Genomic DNA, 20,096 nt, shown 5'->3' on the forward strand with positions numbered 1-20,096 from the left:
CCTGATGCACTGCTTCGCAGATAGATCCAAGAAAGTGATTCTTGGCCTGTACATCCTGTCTGCTGCTGGTGGTGCTGGTTGCTGAGGCTGTGCCTGCTAATCTTCTTCCCCCAACTGATGCTCCATCCAAATGAAATTGGTAATAATAACCAGGTAAAGCTTGCCGAGGGTAAATAAGGCAACAAAAGTGAGAAAGAAGCAATCTGGAAGCTAAAAACTCCCCTGGCAATCCAAACAACATAATGGCACACAGATCCTTTTACCAAATTACCTGCAATAAGCATCCCTTTAAATATTGCTTCAGTGGCTCTGACGGACCAATCCCAGTTGGTTTTACAGGCGGGTTGTGTATTGGGTGAATTTCCATGAGTTTGTGTAAAATGGTGTTGTGGTCCTAATTGTGTCGTAGAACCCCAATTTGCATGAATTAATAAGGGCCCCGTCTGCCTTGGGTGGGCGCCTCAGCCGACTCTGAAATCTTCCTTAAACTCCACATGCATGATTGCTTGGTGTTTTGCCATGGAGACAACATATTTGAGAATTTCAATGCTATGTTCTTGTGCAGTTGCCCTGTAGCCTACTATCCAACCAAATATGGACATTCATGATGAAAACAGGAAATGCTGGAGATACTCAGCAGTTCAGGCAGCATCTGTGAAGAGAGGAACAGAGTTAACGTTTCAGGTCGATGACCTTTTGTCAGAACTGGAAAAAAAACGGAAATGGAACAGATTTTTAAGCAAGTGCAGGGGCTGGGAAAGGGGGGAAGGGATGAAAGAACAACAGGGAAGGTCTGTGATAGGATAGAAAGCAGGAGAAGTTAAGAGACATTAAGAGATATTCAAGGCAAGAGGAGATGGTAATGGAACAGGTTAAGAAACAAAGGATGGCTCTAGATGAAGTGTAAATTGTGCTGGCAAAATGAAAGACAGCTGCCATTGGGGGAGAAGAAAAAAACAGACAAAAAGTATGGATGAAAAATATATATGATAGGGGCTGAGGATATGATCTGAAATTGTTGAACTCTATGTTGAATCCAGAAAGCTGTAAAGTGCCTAATCGAAAGATGAGGTGCTGTTCCTCGAGCTTATGCTGAGCTTCAGTGGAACAATGCAAGAGGCCGAGGACGGTGAGGTCTGAGTGGGAGTGGTGTGAAGAATTAAAGTGACAGGCCACCGGAAGCTCGGGGTCACCCTTACGGACTGAACAGAGGTGTTCCGCAAAGTGGTCACCCAATCTGCGTTTGGTCTCCCCAATGTAGAGGAGACCGCATCATGAGCAGCGAATACAGTGTACTAAATTGCAAGAAGTACAAGTAAATCGCTGTTTCACCTGGAAGGGGTGTTTGGGGCCCTGGACAGTGGGAAGGGGGGAGGTATAAGGGCATGTGTTGCATCTCGTGCACTTGCACAGGAAGGTGCCGGGCGAAGGGGAAGGGGTGTTGGGGGTGGAGCGGAAATTGGAAGCAAATTCCACCCTTCCCTCGCCTTCACATGGTCCATCTCCGACTCTTCCCTTCCCTTCCTCGACTTCTCCGTCTCCATCTCTGGGGATAGGTTATTGACAAACATTCACTACAAGCCCACTGACTCCCACAGCTACCTGGACTGCATTTCCTCCCACCCTGCTTCCTGTAAGGATTCTATTCCATTCTCCCAGTTTCTCCATCTCCGCTGCAATCTGCTCTGATGATGCCACCTTCCATACCAGTGCTTCCGACTTTACAGCCTTCTGGACTCAACATATAGTTCAACAATTTCAGATCATAACCTCGGCCCCTATCATATATATATTTTATCCACACTCTTTGTCTGTGTCTTTTTTCTTCTCCCCCACATGGCAGCTGTCTTTCATTCTGCCAGCACAATTTACACTTCATCTAGAGCCATTGTTTGTTTCTTAACCTTTCCCATTACCATCTCCTTTTTCCTTGAATATCTCTTAATGTCTCTTAACCTCTCCTGCCTTCTATCCTATCACAGACCTTCCCTTTTGTTCTTTCATCCCCTCCCCCATTTCCCAGCCCCTGCACTTGCTTAAAAATCTGTTCCATTTCCTGCTTTTTTCCAGTTCTGACGAAAGGTCATTGACCTGAAACATTAACTCTGTTTCTCTCTTCACAGATGCTGCCTGACCTGCTGAGCAACTCCAGCATTTCCTGTTTTCATTTCAGATTTCCAGCATCTGCAGTATTTTCTTTTTGTACGGACATTCACACTTTGCCATGTGTTTTATCTCAAACCAAAACCTAAATAAAACATGGGGATGAAATTATAACAATGGGCCAGTAATTCCTGTCCCAACGCGTGAGTACGGACAGGGTACTCATGCGGGGGCCCAGAGGAATTGCCAGTTTTCAGCATGCACAGCGCATGCGGGGAAAACCGGCATTTCCTCTCCTCTGACCCAAGGGGTTAAGAGGCAGAATGCGTACGACGTATCAGGCAGCGCGTGCGCGCTGAACTTCCCTTTTTTTATTAGAGTTGCCCGTGGGGAAAAGACTCCGGTTTTTACGCGTGGAAAAAGCAGCCGTAAGCACTTACTTTTAACAGGTCTATTAAGTAAAATTAGACATTTTTCCACAGGTTCTTTTTTTTTGAAGACTTTACAGTAAGGTAAGTGTATTTTTAGCCCCGAATTTTTATACAATAATTTTTTTCAAAATTTAAAATTATTGTTTAAAATAGTTTTTTACAGTTATTTATAGTTTATTTAAGTAGTGCGATGTTTTTTTAAATTTTCTTTCAAGTTTAAGTAGTGTTTTGGGGCCAGGAGTTTTCATGAGTTTGACAGTTCTTACTATCAAACTCATGAATGAACTTTTGCAACCTCCCATTGGTTGCCCAGTGCTCACGTGATCCCAGCCGGCTCATCGCACTAAGTACGCTGCTGGGTCACGCACGCACAGCGCGGCAGGACCTGAAGCGGGCCAGTGACAGGAAATGCAATGCGGGCCAGGATTGAAATGTCAGCGCGCCGGGTAAGTGCACATCGGGGGTTTGCACGCGCAGCAAGCCCCCGAACCTAATTTCTGGCCCAATTGTGTAGTGATTGCACACACATTTCAAATGGTGTATGCCCATGCCCAGAGCTAGAAGTACAAATTTAATTATCATGGTAGACATGTTGAAATCAGGGACAAAAGAAATCTTGCAGATAAACTTGTGATTTTATATTTGTTACCAGTGTTAAGAAAAATACAGTATACAATTTGTCTATCTCCTTGTGCTATTGTTTCCAGCAAACCTTTTGGTCCATTTTTGAGGAGAAATGGCACCTCAGCACTGAAATGACCAACACACCTCACTTCTGATCAGTCCCTCCTGCTGCATAGTTGGACTAGCTCCCTAACATTGTTTTTTTATAGAGACAAAAATACTATTTGCATTGCATCTAGAGCCAAGCCTTAAATTACTCCAGTGCTGGATTCAATGATATAAGCGTGCTGACACATTCAGTGTTTAGAATCTAAGGGGGCGAATTTCATTATTGCCCAGGAATGGGTGCTAACTTCGGAAAAGTTTGAGATTTAGCGCCAGGCGCTAATGAATCTCACTGCACGCTAAATTCAGTGTCATCGCTCAAAGAAAGGATGGGAGCGCTAATCAAGCACTAATGACCTAGCTCAGTGGTGTTAGACTCAAAGCGCTAAGCAATTTCAGGTGCAGTCTAATCGCTAGCCATCATTGTCACAGGCTGTTTCCAGTTCTTAAAGGGGAGGTTCAATCATGCTGCAGAACCTCATTCTCAGCATTGCTGGTTCTGCAGCTGTCACAGCAAGCAGCAGAAGGCCAAGGAGAAGGAACCTGACCATTGAAGGAGGTGACATTATGGCAGATCAACAGCCCAGGGAGCGAGCTCGCAGATTCTGTGACCAAGCATTGGAGGCATTGGTCTTCGCTGTGGAGAAACGGAGGGCGGTGCTGTACCCGACAAGTGGCAGGAGGTCCTCGCCACAAGTCTTCCGCGCCATGTGGAGGGAGGTTGACCAGCAGGTCTCGGGCAGCACTGTGGTCCCCAGGACCCACACACAGTGCAGGAAGAAATTTAACAACCTCACTCGGGTGGTCAGGGTGAGTCAATGCTTCAACAAATGCTACATACCACCATCTGAACCTCAGTCTGCACACACTGCCCAAAGAACCACACCCACCAAAAATCTCCACCTACCAACACTCACACCCACATCTCACACTTTGCCACAATTACAGCTATTCAACTATGGTAGGCACATCTCCCAAACACATTGTTCCACACTCACTCACACACTTTCCTCTCTCTTGTAAGGCCAAGGTGGCTCACAAGAGGAGGGAGCAGGACCGCACAGACGGGGGACAAGCCAACACCCAACCACTGTCTGAGCTGGAGGAAAGAGTGCTGCAGATTATTGGGCACCAGGTGGTGGGCGCCATGGCCACCAGCGACATTGACCCCTTTGGGGAAATAAAGGTATGTTCATCCCTACTCCTTCTTCTCACATCCCACTTCCCCCTCACCCCATAAGCCTTTCCCACTTTCCAGCTAATCATGCTGTATGCATGCATTTCTCCCTTCCTGCCACCCTCCCCTCACTTTAACCCATCCCTTGTGCCTTTATGCTTTCAGATAATGAGCAAGTAGCTGAGCAGCCTGTCCCTGAGGACACTGCAAAGTGCGAGGTGGGAGAGCGAAGAACACACCGCATCACTGCACGTCTCACCCGCAGGCCCCAGCTCAGATACTGGCACTACGCATTCTTTAGAGGCTAGTATAGTAGCAGGATCTGCACAGGGTGATGCACCGGGGATGAGTGGGCTGCAGCAAGGCCAGGGGGAAAGGGATAGCTTGGGAGTCAGCTCCCCGGAGGGCAAGTCCTGCTGCACAGGACTCAGATGAGGACCTCAATGAGGAAGCCTTTAGAAAAAGGGTGATGGGCATGCACATGCAGATGATAGGTGCAAGGGTGCCCGAAAGCCTCTCAGCAATGGTAAGGAGCATGGAGGAGTCCACCTCCAACATTGCACAGAGCTCTGCGCACACCATGGAGCCCATCATGTGCAGTCTGCAAAGAATGGTGGACTCCCAGAGAGACCGTGGCGACCCAGACCTCATGCCTCATGTGATGGCCGATGTCACAGCTTCCATTGCAGCAAAGGTGGAAGCCACGCAACATCTTAGTGCTGTAATGCAGTCTATGCTTGGTGGCATCAAATCTCAGACTGCTCTCATGCAGTCTCAGTTTGATGCCACGCAAGCTCTGACTGCTGCCCTCATGGCTGGGTCTGTCACCGTCGACCGGGGCTTTCACGGTGTCGCAGCAGGCCAGTAATCTGTGCTCCTGCAGATCAGCAGTGATGCTGAGGTGCTGTCCCAGGGGAGTGTCAGTGGGTCAGTGGAGCAGGAAGCTGCTGTCCTCTCTCAGGATGACAGCATTCCTGCTCCCACCACTGGGACTCCGCCATTGCCCTTGTCGCTGCCTATCATCCAGCCAGCCCAGACTGCTGCCATCCATGCGGAGGTGGCTTTGCCAGGATAGCGGGCTTCCCCATGGTGCAGGGTGCCATTGACCGCACCCACGTGGCTTTGCGCGCACCACGTAACAATCCTGAGGTCTTCCGTAACAGCAAAGGCTACCACTCACTTAATGTGCAGTTGGTGTGCGACCACAGACAGCGAATCCTCAATGTGAATTTCGGAGAGTGTAAAGTTATGAGCTCCTGCATTACGAGTGGGTATATGCACCATAGTGTGGACCTGAATCATATAGAGCAGTCAGGTCCAAGTTTGATCTAGGCAGAGTTAACTGATCTCAGTGCAGCCGACAGGCATTAAATCTCATCCCACTTCAAACAGGGATGGAAAATAAATGTCAGCCAGGGTTTATAAACCCTCCCTGATTAAGTGGAACAAACGCACATATGTTCTTATGTTCATATACATGGACAGGAACAGCCTCAGTTGAGACAGCCACCAAATGGTTAAATAGCCTGTCAACACCCACTGTTTAGATTCACACACAAAGAATGCTCACTTAGAAAATGTACTGGAGAAAATGTAGTGGTTTGCGCTGTGGAGCCACATTCCAAGTTCAAGCTAAGGTGCATCTGATGATAATGTAAGGAACAAAAACAAGTCAAACAGCCAAAACAACATAATAAAAGATTATAGAATCAGAAGTAGTAATATCTGAAGTCATCTCTGTTTTAATTTTTTTATATTGAAATTGCTAACAAGAGTGTGCAATAATAGACATGTAATTCCTGAGCTTTTCTGTCAAAATATAATGTTTCTAGAAATTGTAAAAGTCAAGATCAAGGAGATTATATTTTCCAATACACTAATCATGTAAAGTAATGTGGTTTTTATTATCAATTTTACCAGAACATTTTTTTTTAAAGTCAGTGAAAACACAAGAGGTAACATGTGGCAGGCTGGAAAAGCAAACTTATTTGCAATTCTAATTCCAAAAGGAATGGGTGCATTTAGATATTGTAAACATTGGGATCAAAGAGGCGGTAGTTTCAATGCTGCTTTTCCATCAATGCTGTCAACAAGAGTCCTTTCAGATACAGCCTTTTATTGCCCAGTCCCTTAAAGTTCATATTTGTACTGCAAATAAGCATGCTTTTTACATAGAACACAAACAAGCAGGAATGGTATCGCCAGCTGAGACAAGCTGGAAATTGAAGGACAGATGCAACACAGACAAATGAAATGTACCTAAAGCTTTCTGATTGTGAAGTCTAATTTACTGGTGCTCCTGTACTGACGCAGTCAGTATTTGAGAAGTTTGCTACATTTTGGCCTGGAATTTGAGCTCCTAATGATGGCGAGTTAGCAGTGTTTGCCATCATTTCGCCTTTGAAATTGACCGCAACTTCAGGATGTAGCGCATGTGCAGCCTAATGTGAAAATCCTGAAGTTGTGGTCTGTCATTCACTGCTCCTCCACAGGCTGCACTGAGCACCCCACCCCCACCACAGAGCTGGCAATCAGTGAAATCTCTCAAATTATGGAATCGTACGAAAATTTTGGCTTTTCCGCAGTAATTACGCTGCTAAATACCCCATTAAAAGCTAGACCCTTTTAGATTAGGTGCAACTGGGATTTTAACAGCGTATTGACAAAGGTTATGGCCCTGAAAAACTAATTTTAATTTTGTGCAGTAAAAATTAAAATTTATAAGAAACTTGAAAACATTTAAATTAAAAAAAGTGTTCACCTTTATTTCAGGTTTGCCTTTTCCCCATGTGAGAGCCCAAATCTTTGTCTTGCTCTCGCTAACATTTTTAAAAAGTTAGAATTTTAGGAGTTTACCCACTTCCTGGTTTGCTGTCTGTGAGAATTCTGCGTTTTGATTGGCTGCTTAGACAGCTTGTTGACGTCACAGCAGCTCTTTGCTGGGAATCCCCATTAACTTCCGTTGATTTCAACTACACATCAGAAAACCCAAAATTCCCGACACAGAGATCGCGAGGTCTTTGTAGGATGCTTACTTCGGGGCCAATGGCGAACGCCTTTGCTTCGCCGCTGACCGCAAATTCCGGGCCATTATCTTAACTGTATAATCCCGCCCCTTACTCAGAACTCTTTAAGCTCAGACTTCCAGCAGCTCCTGGGGGGTGCGGCGGAGAGGCAGAAGTTAAAAAAATAGCATCAGGGCACAGAAACACCGAAAAACTCAAATATCGGCAGAAGTAAAGCAAAAGGAAAACAGACTGCATTGGGAGCTAGCCAAATCAGTAACAAGTTCTACTGAAATGGGAAAAATACTCTCCACTTGCCTGGATGGGTGCAGCTCCAACAACACTGAAGAACACTCACCACCTTCTTAAGAGCAATTAACGATGGGCAATAAATGCTAGCCTTTCCAGCGATGCCCACATCCCATGAATGAATTAAAAAGAAGTTATCCCCCGGTGTTTTGGCCAATATTTATCTCTAAATCAACAGTACTAAAACAGATTATCTGGTCATTATTACATTGCTATTTGTGGGGCTTGCTGTGCGCAGATTGGCTGCCACGCTTCCTATATTATAACAGTGACTACACTTCAAAAGTACTTCATTAGCTGTAAAAAAAAACTTTGGGACATCCTGAGGTTGTGAAAGGCGCTATATAAATGCAGGTCTTTCTTTATAGGGCTGCATCCATATTTCCCCACATGATGAACTCTGGGGAGTTAAATAGAGGCCAGGTACTTACAAGAAGTAAGGGAAGGGACTAATAAATCAGTTACATTAGAGCTATTCATCCCATTGTATTAATAGTACTTGCTCACTTGCTGTATGAATAGTAGGATGGGTTTGTCCACTAATAGTATGACTTTGCTTTCTCTGTGCTAGTATAACCAATATTTGTCAAATTTACTCTACCCTTATCCAAGGCTACTACAGAATTAAGTTGTTTATATTGATGGAAGAATCATGTGTGTAGCCTACTACATTTCTGTCAGAACTTTACATCATCTGTCAAAGACTTATTTGCTTTTGTTGTTTGTGTACTAAACAAAAAGGCCAGCTGCTTCCTAGTATCAAGCCTGCATTGACACACATTGGTTCCATTTTAGCTAATTATAAAGCAGAACATAAGAACTCACATTGCAAGTAAATGTCTAATTCTTTAGGCTTCCTTAGATTTCAATCTGTTTTCATTGTAACCCTAAATGAACTCAAGTTCAAGAACCAATGACCATAACTGCTTTGCTAGATGTTATAGTATATTCTGATTTAAAGGAGTATTGATAGAAATGCTGATATTCAAAAATGACAGTGCATAAACTATCTGCATTTTTGTTCCAATTTAATTAAAAGAGAAATGTTCCTGCTAAATCCCAAAGGTCATAATTTTCAACATGATTGGGTCAAGAGAACTGCAACAACATATTTCAATCAAACCAAGCTTGGCTCCCAGGCAATGTGAAGAACAGCAACGGAGATGACAGGTTCACCAGTATATCTGTAACTATACCCGAGCCAGACAGACGACATGGGGATGGTGGGGGGTAGGGCGGGTGAGTGCAAAATCAACATTGGGTTGAAAGTGTGCACTGTCTCTCTTTCAGTCAATCAATCAAATAATTATTTTCTTATTTGAAATAGTAATAATGAAAGAATACCATTAGAAGTGATGGGGACCAGATGTTATTTGAGAAATATTTACCTCCATTCTCAGTGAGGTTCATATGCAGACATTTCTTTTTGTTTGAGTTGAACTTTTTTCCAATCCTGTCTAACAATAATAGCAAACAAATCACTTGGGCTTAGAATCATAGAATCTATGGCATAGAAATTTGTGATGTGAGCGCTGGCCGTTAAGGCCCATTTCGGAAAAAAAATGGCGGCCGCCTCACTTCCGTCCACTGCCGGTGTCCGTGCTTGCTGGGGATACGTAGATTATGCAGATCGTGACGTCAATGAGTGTGTAACGCTCACCTGACATCTGGTCTGCCATTTTCAAGTTTGCCGCTCTACTTAATTATGACCACAAGCAGGACGGAGCCTCCAGCAGCGATATTTAAAGGGATCATCAACAACAACTTGCAGCTGACATGGTTTCTCAGTTTGACTGGCTCTGTGTAACTTTCTGTAACTCTTGCAGCTTTCTAAACTTGCTTCAAGTTCCTAAGGTGACAGGAAGTGTTGGTGTAAGTGGAGAATGCCTTCATTCTCATTTATAGGCTTCTGCTCACAACACCTGTTCACAGTCATGGGGGCTCTACTTTCAGTCCCCCTCGCGCATGAGTATCTTTGACAGAAGGAACACAGGCAACGAAGAAGAGGAGAAAATGCACGCAGAGAGGAGGAGGAGGGCCAGGAGGCCTTACCCACCTAAGGTCTTCCAAGAGCACTTCTCTTAAATCCACTTAAACAAGGAGCAGTGTAATAGGAGGCTCCACTTCACCACGGAGGTGGTCGCAGAACTCTGCCACCTCCTGCAACCAGACCTGCAGCCTCAGAGCAGGGCGACCACGGCTCTCCCAGTGGCCCTCAAGGTCACCATGGCCCTCTTCGCCAGAGGATCTTTCCAGTCTGCAGCAGGAGACATAGCTAACATCTCACATTTTGCTGTCCATCGCTGCATCCGGGAGGCCACAAAGGTTCTCTACATCAGGAGAAGGGACTATGTTGTCTTCTCTCTGAACAGAGAGAAGCAGGAGAAGCGTGCATGTGCCAGGATAGTGGGCTTCCCCATGGTGCAGGGCGTCATCGACTGCACCCACGTGGCTTTGCGGCAGCCACATACCAATCCTGAGATCTCCCATAACCACAAAGGCTACCACTCACTTAATGTGCCATTGTTGTGCGACCACGTCCAGCGCATCCTGATGGTCATTGCCAGCTATCCTGGCAGCAGTCATGATGCCTTCAGCCTGCGTCAGTCCAGTGTGCCAGCAATCTTTCAGCCACGACGTCAACCCGAGAGTGGCTGCTCGGAGACAAGGGCTATCTGCTCTGCACCTGGCTGATGACTCCCCTCCGCAAGCCCAACACTCCTGCCATGCGTTCATATAATGAGAGCTATGCTGCCACCAGGAACATCATCGAGCAGACTATCGGGCTGCTGAAGCAACAGTTCCGCTGCCTTGACCGCTGGGGAGGAGCCCTCCAGTACTTGGCAAAGCAGGTGTCCCATTTCATGGTGGTCTGCTGCATGCTTCACAAGTTGGTCATCATGAGGGCGCAGCCCATGCCAGCAGGGGTTGCGAGACCACCTCAGGAAGAGGACAAGGGAGAGGAGGAGGAGAAAGAGGAAGAGGAGCAAGAGGAAGAGGCATGATGGCAGCAGTTTGAGCTTCCACTGCAGCAGTGAGACATTAGATCGCTTCCGCTTGTGTTGCAATGGAAGCCGCGACATCGCCCATTACACACAACATCATGGCTGGGTCCACAAGGTCTCTCCTGGAGTTGTCCACCCTAGAAATCATGGGCTCCAAGCTCTGCGCAAAGCTCCATCCAATGTTGGAGCCAGACTCCTCCATGCTCCTTGACACTGACAAGAGGCTCTCTGGCAGGCTTGCCATTGCACTTAGGATTTCCGTGTGCATGCCCATCACCCTTCTTCTGAAGGCCGCCCCATCAAGGTCATCATCTGAGTCGTGTGCAGCAGAACTCGTGTGTGAACTCGCCCCCCGGGGAGCTGGCCCCTGAGCTACCCTTTCCCCCTGGCCTTGCTGCAGCCCACTTGTGCCCGGTGCCTCACCCTGTGCAGCACCTGCATCTATACTACCCTCTACATTCAGCGCAGTGCCAGTTTCTGAGCTGGTGTCTGCGAGTGTCAGATGCAGTGACTGTGTGCCTTCTTCTTCATCTCCACCCTCCACCATGACCTCGGGGACAGGCTGTGCTGGTGGCAGTTTTTGGTCACCAGAAAGCAGAAAGGCACAAGAGTCAGGTTATGGTGAGAGGAGTGGGGGAAGCAAGATATCCGTGCATACACCATCAGCAGCTTGTAAGTGAGAAGAGATCTGGGATGAAGGGGAAGTGGGATGTGAGAAGAAGGATTAGGATTGACCATACCGTTATTGTCCCCAAGGACTTCAACTTTGCCCATTGCCGTGGCCTCAGTGACTTCCCCTCCAATGATGTTGAGCATCGTCTCCTCCAGTTGGCGGAAGGCCTGTAAAGCGGCTTAGCCGCCTCCCGTCTGCCATTGCTCGCGGCAGTTGTGAGCCACCTTGGCCAGCAAGAGAAAGGGGAGCGTGTCAGTGAGTGTGGTGCAACGTGTTTGGGTGATGTGCCTGCCATAGATGAATAGCTGTCATTGTGTGCAAGTTGTGAGATGTGAGTGTGTGTGTTGTAGAGGGTAGGGTAGGGTTGGTAAGGTTGTAAGGGTAAAATGAAGCTATGATTGTGAGGTACGAGTGGTGATAGGTAGAGATTGTTGGTAGATGAGTGATGGGGGTGTGGTGCATTGAGCCGTGTGTGAGGCTTGTGGTGCAGATGGTGGGATATGGCATTTGCTGACGCCTTCACTCACCTTGACCTGCTGTGTGAGGTCATTAAACTTCTTGCGGCACTGGATCCCTTGCCACAGCCTTCTCAAAGTGTGCTTTGATGGCTTCCTGCCAGCCTGCGGGAACAGGACACCCTGCCTTCTCTCCACTGCCACTACCAATGCCTCAAGAGCCGCATCAGAGAACCTTCTGGCTCGTTCTCTGTGCTGTTGCTGAGCCATGTGTTCAATGACAATGAGGTGCTGCTGCATCAAAGCACCTCTCCTTTAAGTAGTGGAGAGAGACTAGGCCAAACATTACTGGCCATTAGACTGTACCCGATATTGGCCCACCTGTTGAGCACTAAGCCAACGAGCAGCGTGTTTAACGCTGAGATCAGCGCTCCAATCATGTAAATGAGCAGGCAGCACGAATTTTGCGTCCTGCCTGCACCACTTTGAAAGGGCGCAGAAAAGTAGTGGCTGGCCCTCGACACTGCCCGTTTTCAGGCCATCTCCAATTTCTAGGCCATGGAATCTTACAGCACAGAAGGAGGCCATTTGGCCCGTCGTGCCTGTGCCTCTTTGATAGAGCTGTCCAATTTAGTTCCACACTCCAGCTTTTTCCCCATAACCTTGCAAATTAGTTCGCTTCAAATACATGTCCAATTGTCTGTTGAAAGGGCTTATGGAATTTGATGCTCCACCCTCTCAGGCAGCACATTCCAGATCTTAACACCCCGCTGTATGAAAAAAATTCTCCTCATTTCCTCTCTAGTTCTTTTGCTAATTATTTTAAATCTATGACCTTTGGTTACTGACCCACTTGCCAGAGGAAACAGTTTCTCCCAACTTGCTGTATCAAAATCATCATCATTTTGAACACCTTTGGCTTTGTAAATAGGGACACTGAATAAAAAAACAGCCATGGCTCGGTGGGGAGCACTCTTGCCTTTGAGTCAGAAGGTTGTGGGTTCAGACACTTGAGCACAAAAATCTAGGCTGACACTCCAGTGCGATACTGAGGGTGTGCTGCACAGTTGGAGGTGCCGTCTTTCAGATGAGACGTTAAACCGAGGCCTCGTTTGCTTTCTCAGGTGGACGTAAAAGATCACACGGCAATATTTCGAAGAAGAGCAGGGGAGTTATCCCCGGTGTCCTGGCCAATATGTATCCCTCAATCAACATCAGAAAACAAATTATCTGCTCATTATCACATCGCTGCTTGTGGGAGCTTGCTGTGTGCAAATTGGCTGCCGCATTTCCTACATTACAACAGTGACTTTTTTCCTCAGAGACCGGTGTCGGGAGCAGCAGGAGAGCGGCAGCACAGTGAGTATTTGAACTCACTTTTGCGGGCTAATTTCCTCAGAGACTTACCAATCTCGCAGACCGGCGGTGGCGTTCCAGAGCCACGTCACGATTCAAAAAGTGACACAGGCAAGAGGAAACAGCTGATTAGGTGAGTACTTATATTACTCTATAGTTTGACAGTTAAGGTTAATAGTTATAAAGTTTAGAAGGTCTTAATTGTTGTGGTTTATAGTTTCTAAGGTCTCTGTTGTGTAGTGGGGAGTGCTAGTAAACAAGGGCCCTTGAGTATATAATTTAATTGTAGTGTAATTAGTGGTATTGATTTGATTTAATTTAATTTAAATTAATTAAAGGGTAAGTCATGGCAGTACAGCTCGGCCCCGTGGCATGCTCCTCCTGCACTATGTGGGAAATCAGGGACACTTTCTGTGTCCCTGACGACCATGTGTGTGGGAAGTGTATCCAGCTGCAGCTACTGGCAGACCGCATTGTGGCACTGGAGCTGTGAATGGATACATACTGGAGCATTCGCTATGCTGAGGATGTCGTGGATAGCACGTTTAGGGAGTTGGTCACACCGCAGGTAAAGGCTGTACAGGCAGGAAGGGAATGGGTGACCACCAGGCAGAGTAGTAGGCGCAGGTAGGTAGTACAGGGTTCCCCTGTGGTCACCCCCTCTCAAACAGATATACCGCTTTGGATATTGTTGGGGGAGATGGCTTATTGGGGGAAGGCAGCAGCAGCCAACTTCCTGGCACCATGGGTGGTTCTGCTGCACAGGACGGGAGGAAAAAGAACGGGAGAGCTATAGTGATAGGGGATTCTATTGTAAGGGGAATAGATAGGCGTTTCTGCGGCCGCAAACAAGACTCCAGAATGGTATGTTGCCTCCCTGGTGCAAGGGTCAAGGATGTCTCGGATCGGCTGTAGGGCATTCTGGAGGGGGAGGGTGAATAGCCAGTTGTCGTGGTGCATATAGGTACCAACGATATAGGTAAAAAATGGGATGAGGTCCTAAAAGCTGAATATAGGGAGTTAGGAGGTAAATTAAAAAATAGGACCTCAAAGGTAGTAATCTCAGGATTGCTACCAGTACCAAATGCTAGTCAGAGTAGAAATAGAAGGATATTTCAGATGAATTCATGGCTAGAGGAATGATGCAAGGGGGAGGGATTCAAATTCCTGGGACACTGGAACCGGTTCTGGGGGAGGTGGGACCAGTACAAACTGGACGGTTTGCACCTGGGCATTACCGGGACCGATGTCCTAGGGGGAGTGTTTGCTGGTGCTGTTGGTGAGGGTTTAAACTAAAATGGCAGGGGTTTGGGAACCTGTGCAGGGAGACAGAGGAAAGGGAAGCAAGGATAGAAGCAAACGACAGGAAGGAGAAAAGCAAAAGTAGAAGGAGAGAAATCAAGGGTGTAAATCAAACAGGGCCACAGTAAATAATAATTCTAAAAGGACTAAGAGCGTTAAAAAAAAAGCCTGAAGGCATTGGCCTAGAAATTGGGTTGGGGCGCCAAAGTGGCGCAAAAGTCGGCGGAGCGCAGGATTTAGCGTGGCGATCGGAGTGATACCGATCGCCAGAAATTCAGTTTCAGTGCCCCTCGAGGGACACGGGGCGAGGCTCGAGGCGCTCAGCGTCCCTCTTAGGGCGCTGAAACTGATTATCGCAGCGCAACGTGCCGCAGTGCCACATGCTGCGGCACGGCACGCTGCGGTACTGCAGGCCTTCCTCCCACTGTTAAGGGGGAGGTGCCTGCAACAGCGCGAGCCCCGATCGCGAGTGCCGGCAAATTAGCCCGGCACCAAGGAGAAGTGCCGGGCTCTCGGGAAACAGCCGGCAATGCTGCGGGGTGGGGGTTAGGAGGCTGGGGACGGAGGTGCTGGCAGGCGGCCGCCGAAAAAGCGGCCGCCCCGCACCTCCACCTTAACTTGCGCCGCTGCCAGCACAGTAAGGCCCCGTGAACCGGGCGCGGGTAGCGAGCAGCGCAACTGCGGTGTTCACTACCAAATATCACGAACGGGGCACGAATGGGGCGCTGCGCACACCGATGACGTCATCGGTGGCGGCGCAGTGCAAATGCCTAACGCCACCATTAGCGCCCCTACTGAATATCGCCGCAGACGCAGCCAGTGGCGCTACAGCCACTGACTGCCTCTTTAGGCGCTAACAGCTGGCGCTACTCACCCAATTTCTCCCCCATTGTGTCTTCATGCGAGGAGCATTCGTAATAAGGTGGATGAATTAGCTGCACAAATAGATGTAAACGGATATGATAAAATTTGGGATTACGGAGACATGGCTCCAGGGTGACCAAGGCTGGGAGTTCAACATCCACGGTTATTCAATATTCAGGAAGGACAGGCAAAAAAGAAAAGGAGGCGGGTAGCATCGCTGGTTAAAGAGGAGATTAACACAATAGTGAGGAAGGATATTAGCTCTGATGATGTGGAATCTGTATGGGTAGAGCTGAGCAATACCAAGGGGCAGAAAACGTTAGTGGGAGTTGTATACAGACCTGGCAAACAGTAATGCTGAGGTTGGGGATGGCATTAAACGGGAAATTAGAGACGCGTGCAATAAGGGCACAGCAGTTATCATGGGTGACTTTAATCTACATATAGATTGGGCTAACCAAATTAGTAACAATACTGTGGAGGAGGAATTCCTAGAGTGTATACGGGATGGTTTCCTGGACCAATATGTCGAGGAACCAACTAGAGATCAGGCCATCTTAGAGTGGGTATTATGTAATGAGAAAGGATTAATTAGCAACCTTGTTGTGCGAGGCCCCTTGGGGAGGAGCAACCATAATATGATAGAATTCTTCATTAAGATGGAGAGTGAAGTAGTTGACTCAGCGACTAGGGTCCTGAATTTAAATAAAGAAAACTATGATGGTATGAGGCGCGAGTTGGCTAGGATGGATTGGGGAATGTTACTTAAAGAATTGACGGTGGATAGGCAATGGCAAACATTTAAAGATCGCATGGATGAACTACAGAATTTGTTCTTCCCTGTCTGGCATAAAAATAAAACAAAAAAGGTGGCTCAACCGTGGCTAACAAGGGAAATTAGGGATAGCATAAAATCCAAGGAGAGGACATATTAATTAGCCAGAAAAAGCAGCAAACCTGTGGATTGGGAGCAGTTTAGGATTCAGCAAAGGAGGACAAAGGGATTAATTAAGAGGGGGAAAATAGAGCATGAGAGTAAGCTTCCAGGGAACATGAAAACGGACTGTAAAAACTTCTATAGATATGTGAAGAGAAAAAGATTGGCGAAGTTAAGCGTAGGTCCCTTGCAATCAAAATCAGGGGAATTTATAATGGGGAACAAAGAAATGGCTGACCAATTAAATACATACTTTGGCTCTGTCTTCACAAAGGAGGACACAAATAACCTCCCAGAGATGTCGGGGAACATAGGGTCTAATGAGAGGGAGGAACTGAATGAAATCAGTATTTGTAGGGAAATTGACGGGATTGAAGGCCGATAAATCCCCAGGGCCTGATAATCTACATCCTAGGGTACTTAAGGGAGTGGCCCTAGAAATAGTAGATGCATTGCTGGTCATCTTCCAAAATGCTATAGACTCTGGAACAGTTCCCATGGATTGGAGGGTAGCTAATGTAACCCCACAATTTTAAAAATGTGGTATAGAGAAAACGGGGAATTATAGACCGGTAAGCCTGACATCAGTAATGGGGAAAATGCTAGAGTCCATTATAAAAGATGTAATAGCAGAGCACTTGGAAAACAGCGACAGGATCAGACAAAAGGTAATTCATGCTTGACTAATCTACTGGAATTTTTTGAGAATGTAACTGGTAGAATAGATAAGGGAGAACCAGTGGATGTGGTGTATTTGGACTTTCAGAAGGCTTTCGATAAGGTCCCGCATAAGAGATTAGCGTGCAAAGTTAAAACACATGGGATTGGGGGTAAGGTACTGACTTGGATAGTGAACTGGTTGGCAGACAGGAAGCAAAGAGTTGGAATAAATGGGTCTTTTTCTGAGTGGCAGGCAGTGACTAGTGGGGTACCGTAGGGATCGGTGCTAGGACCCCAGCTATTCACAATATATATTAATGATCTAGACGAGGGAACTAGATGTAATATCTCCAAATTTGCAGATGACACAAAGCTGGGTGTGTGTGTGTGCTGTGAGGAGGATGCAGAGAAACTCCAGTATGATTTGGACAGGTTGGGTGATTGGGCAGATGCATGGCAGATGCAGTATAATATGGATAAATGTGAGGTAATCCACTTTGGTGGCAAAAAACAGGAAGGCAGATTATTATCTGAATGGCAATAGATTGGGAAAAGGGGAAGTGCAATGAGACCTAGGTGTCCTTGTGCACCAGTCACTGAAGGTAAGCATGCAGGTGCAGCAGGTGGTTAAGAAGGCAAATGGTATGTTGGCCTTCATAGCGAGAGGATTTGAGTACAGGAACAAGGATGTGTTGCTGCAGTTGTACAGGGCCTTGGTGATACCACACCTTGAGTCTTGTGTGCAGTTTTGGTCGCCTTATCTGAGGAAGGATGTTCTTGCCATGGAGGAAGTGCAGCGAAGATTCACCAGACTGATACCTGGGATGGCAAGATTGACATATGAAGAGGGATTGGGTCGATTAGGCTTATATTCGCTAGAGTTTAGAAGAATGAGAGGGGATCTCATTGAAACTTATAAAATTCTAACAGGACTAGACAGACTAGATGCAGGAAGGATGTTCCCAATGGCGGGGGAGTCCAGAACCAGGAGTCACAGTCTAAGGATAAGGGGTAAGCCATTTAGGACAGAGTTGAGGAGGAATTCCTTCACCCAGAGAGTGGTGAACCTGTGGAATTCTCTACCACAGAAGGCAGTTGAGGCCAATTCATTAAATATATTCAAGAAGGAGTTAGATATATTTCTTAAGGCTAAAGGGATCAAGGGATATGGGGAGAAAGCAGGGACAGGGTACTAAATTTGGATGATCAGCCATGATCTCATTAAATGGCGGAGCAGGCTCGAGGGGCCGAATGGCCTACTCCTGCTCCTATCTTCTTTGTTTCTATGACTACACTTCAAAAAATGTACTTAATTCACTGTAAAGCACTTTGGGATGTCCGGTGGTCATGAAAGACGCTATATAAATGCAAGTCTTCTTTTCTTTTATTTGTGAATATGCACCCCCAGGTCCCTCTGCTCTTGCACCACCTCAAAATAGTACCATTTAGATGATACAAAAGCAAAATACTGCGGATGCTGGAAATCTGAAATACATACAGAAAATGCTGGAAATACTCAGCAGGTCAGGCAACATTTGTGGAGAGACAAACAGAGTTAGCGTTTCAGGTCGATGACCCTTCATCAGAACTGGGTCATCGACCTGATTTAGATTATACCGCCTCTCCATGTTGTTCCTCCCAAAGTACATCACTTCACACTTATCCACATTAAATTGCATCTGCCATGTGTCCACCCATTTCACCAGTCTGTGTATGTACTCCTGAAGTCTGCTACAATGCTGCTCACTATTTATTACGCTGCCAAGTTTTGTATCATCCGCAAACTTCAAAACTGTACTCCCTATACCCAAGTCCAGGTCATTTATATATAACAAGTAAAGCAACGGTCCTAATACTCACCCCTGGGGGACCCCAGAAAAACATCTGTTCACCACTACTCTCTGCCTCCTAACCCTTAGCCAATTATGTACCCAAGTTACCACCGTTCCTTTAATAATAATGTTTCTATTTTCTGAATAAGTCTGTATGTGGTACTTTATCAGATGCTTTTTGAAAGTTCATATCTACTGCAGATATTGCACTACCATCATCAATCCTTTTTGTTAATTCATCAAAGAACTCCATCAGGTTAATCAGACATGATTTGCCTTTAACAAATCAGTGCTGGCTGTCCCTTATTAACTCATGCTTCTTCAAGTGGGAATTAATTTTGTCGTTGACAATGGTCTCTAAATAGTTTCCCCACCACTGACATTAGGCTGATTGTCCAGTAGTTTCCTCTCCTTTTTTTTGAACAGCGGTGTAACATTTACAATCCTCCAGTCCTCTGGCACTGCTCCCATATCCAAGGAGGATTGAAAAATTGTGGTCGGAGCTTCTGCTATCTCCACCCTGCAACCTAGGATGCATCCCATCTGGACCGGATGAATTAGTAACTTTGACTGATACCAACCTATTTAGCACCTCCTTTCCATCTATTTTTATACTATCCAATATCTCCACTTGCCCCTTCTTTACTGCAACATTAACTTCATCATCTTCTTTTGTGAAGACAGGTGCAAAGTACTCATTCAGTACCTCAGTCATGCCCTCTGCCTCCACAATAAGATTTTCTTTTTTGTTCCTACTTAGCCCCACAATTCCTTTAACTATCCTTTTACTTTTTATATGTTTATAAAAGAATTTTGGGTTCCCTTTTATGTTACCCACTAATCTTTTCTCATACTTTCTCTTTGGCCTTATATTCTTTTTCAATTTCCCCCTGCCCTAGAAAAACATCCAAAGGCACATCACAGAAGCAGAATCAGGTGAAAAAATGGGCACCAAGTTGCAGAAGGAGATATTAGGAGTGGTGACCAAAAGCTTGGGTGATCAAAGAAATGGGTTTTATGAAGGATCTTACCAGAGGAGAGGAAGATGGAGAGGCAGAGAGATTTAGGGAGGGAATCCCAGAGCGTAGGGCTTAGATGTTTGAAGGCACAGCTGTCAATGGTGGGACAAAGAAGGGGGCGCACAAGTGGCCAGAGTCAGAAGGATGCATAATTCTGTGATGTTGTAGGACTGGAGGAGGTTATGAAGACAGGGACAAGTGAGGCCATGGAGGTACTCATGAGGATGAGAATTTTAAAT

At 46.3% G+C, this 20,096-nt stretch overlaps 1 protein-coding gene and 1 pseudogene across 1 annotated transcript in view; both read right to left on the reverse strand.

Annotated features, from left to right (window-relative positions):
• Positions 1 to 11,575, reverse strand: part of LOC147106201 (uncharacterized) — a 139,739-nt pseudogene extending 128,164 nt beyond the window's left edge.
• The window catches only part of LOC147106200 (potassium voltage-gated channel subfamily KQT member 1-like), a 793,335-nt gene that overhangs the window by 334,715 nt on the left and 438,524 nt on the right, over positions 1 to 20,096 (reverse strand). The gene's annotated exons all lie outside the window — the stretch shown is intronic.

The sequence above is a fragment of the Somniosus microcephalus genome, chromosome 16 (genome assembly GCF_052327205.1).
Source record: "Somniosus microcephalus isolate GS21.2 chromosome 16, FLI_Smic_1.0, whole genome shotgun sequence".
In the NCBI taxonomy this organism is placed as follows: domain Eukaryota; kingdom Metazoa; phylum Chordata; class Chondrichthyes; order Squaliformes; family Somniosidae; genus Somniosus; species Somniosus microcephalus.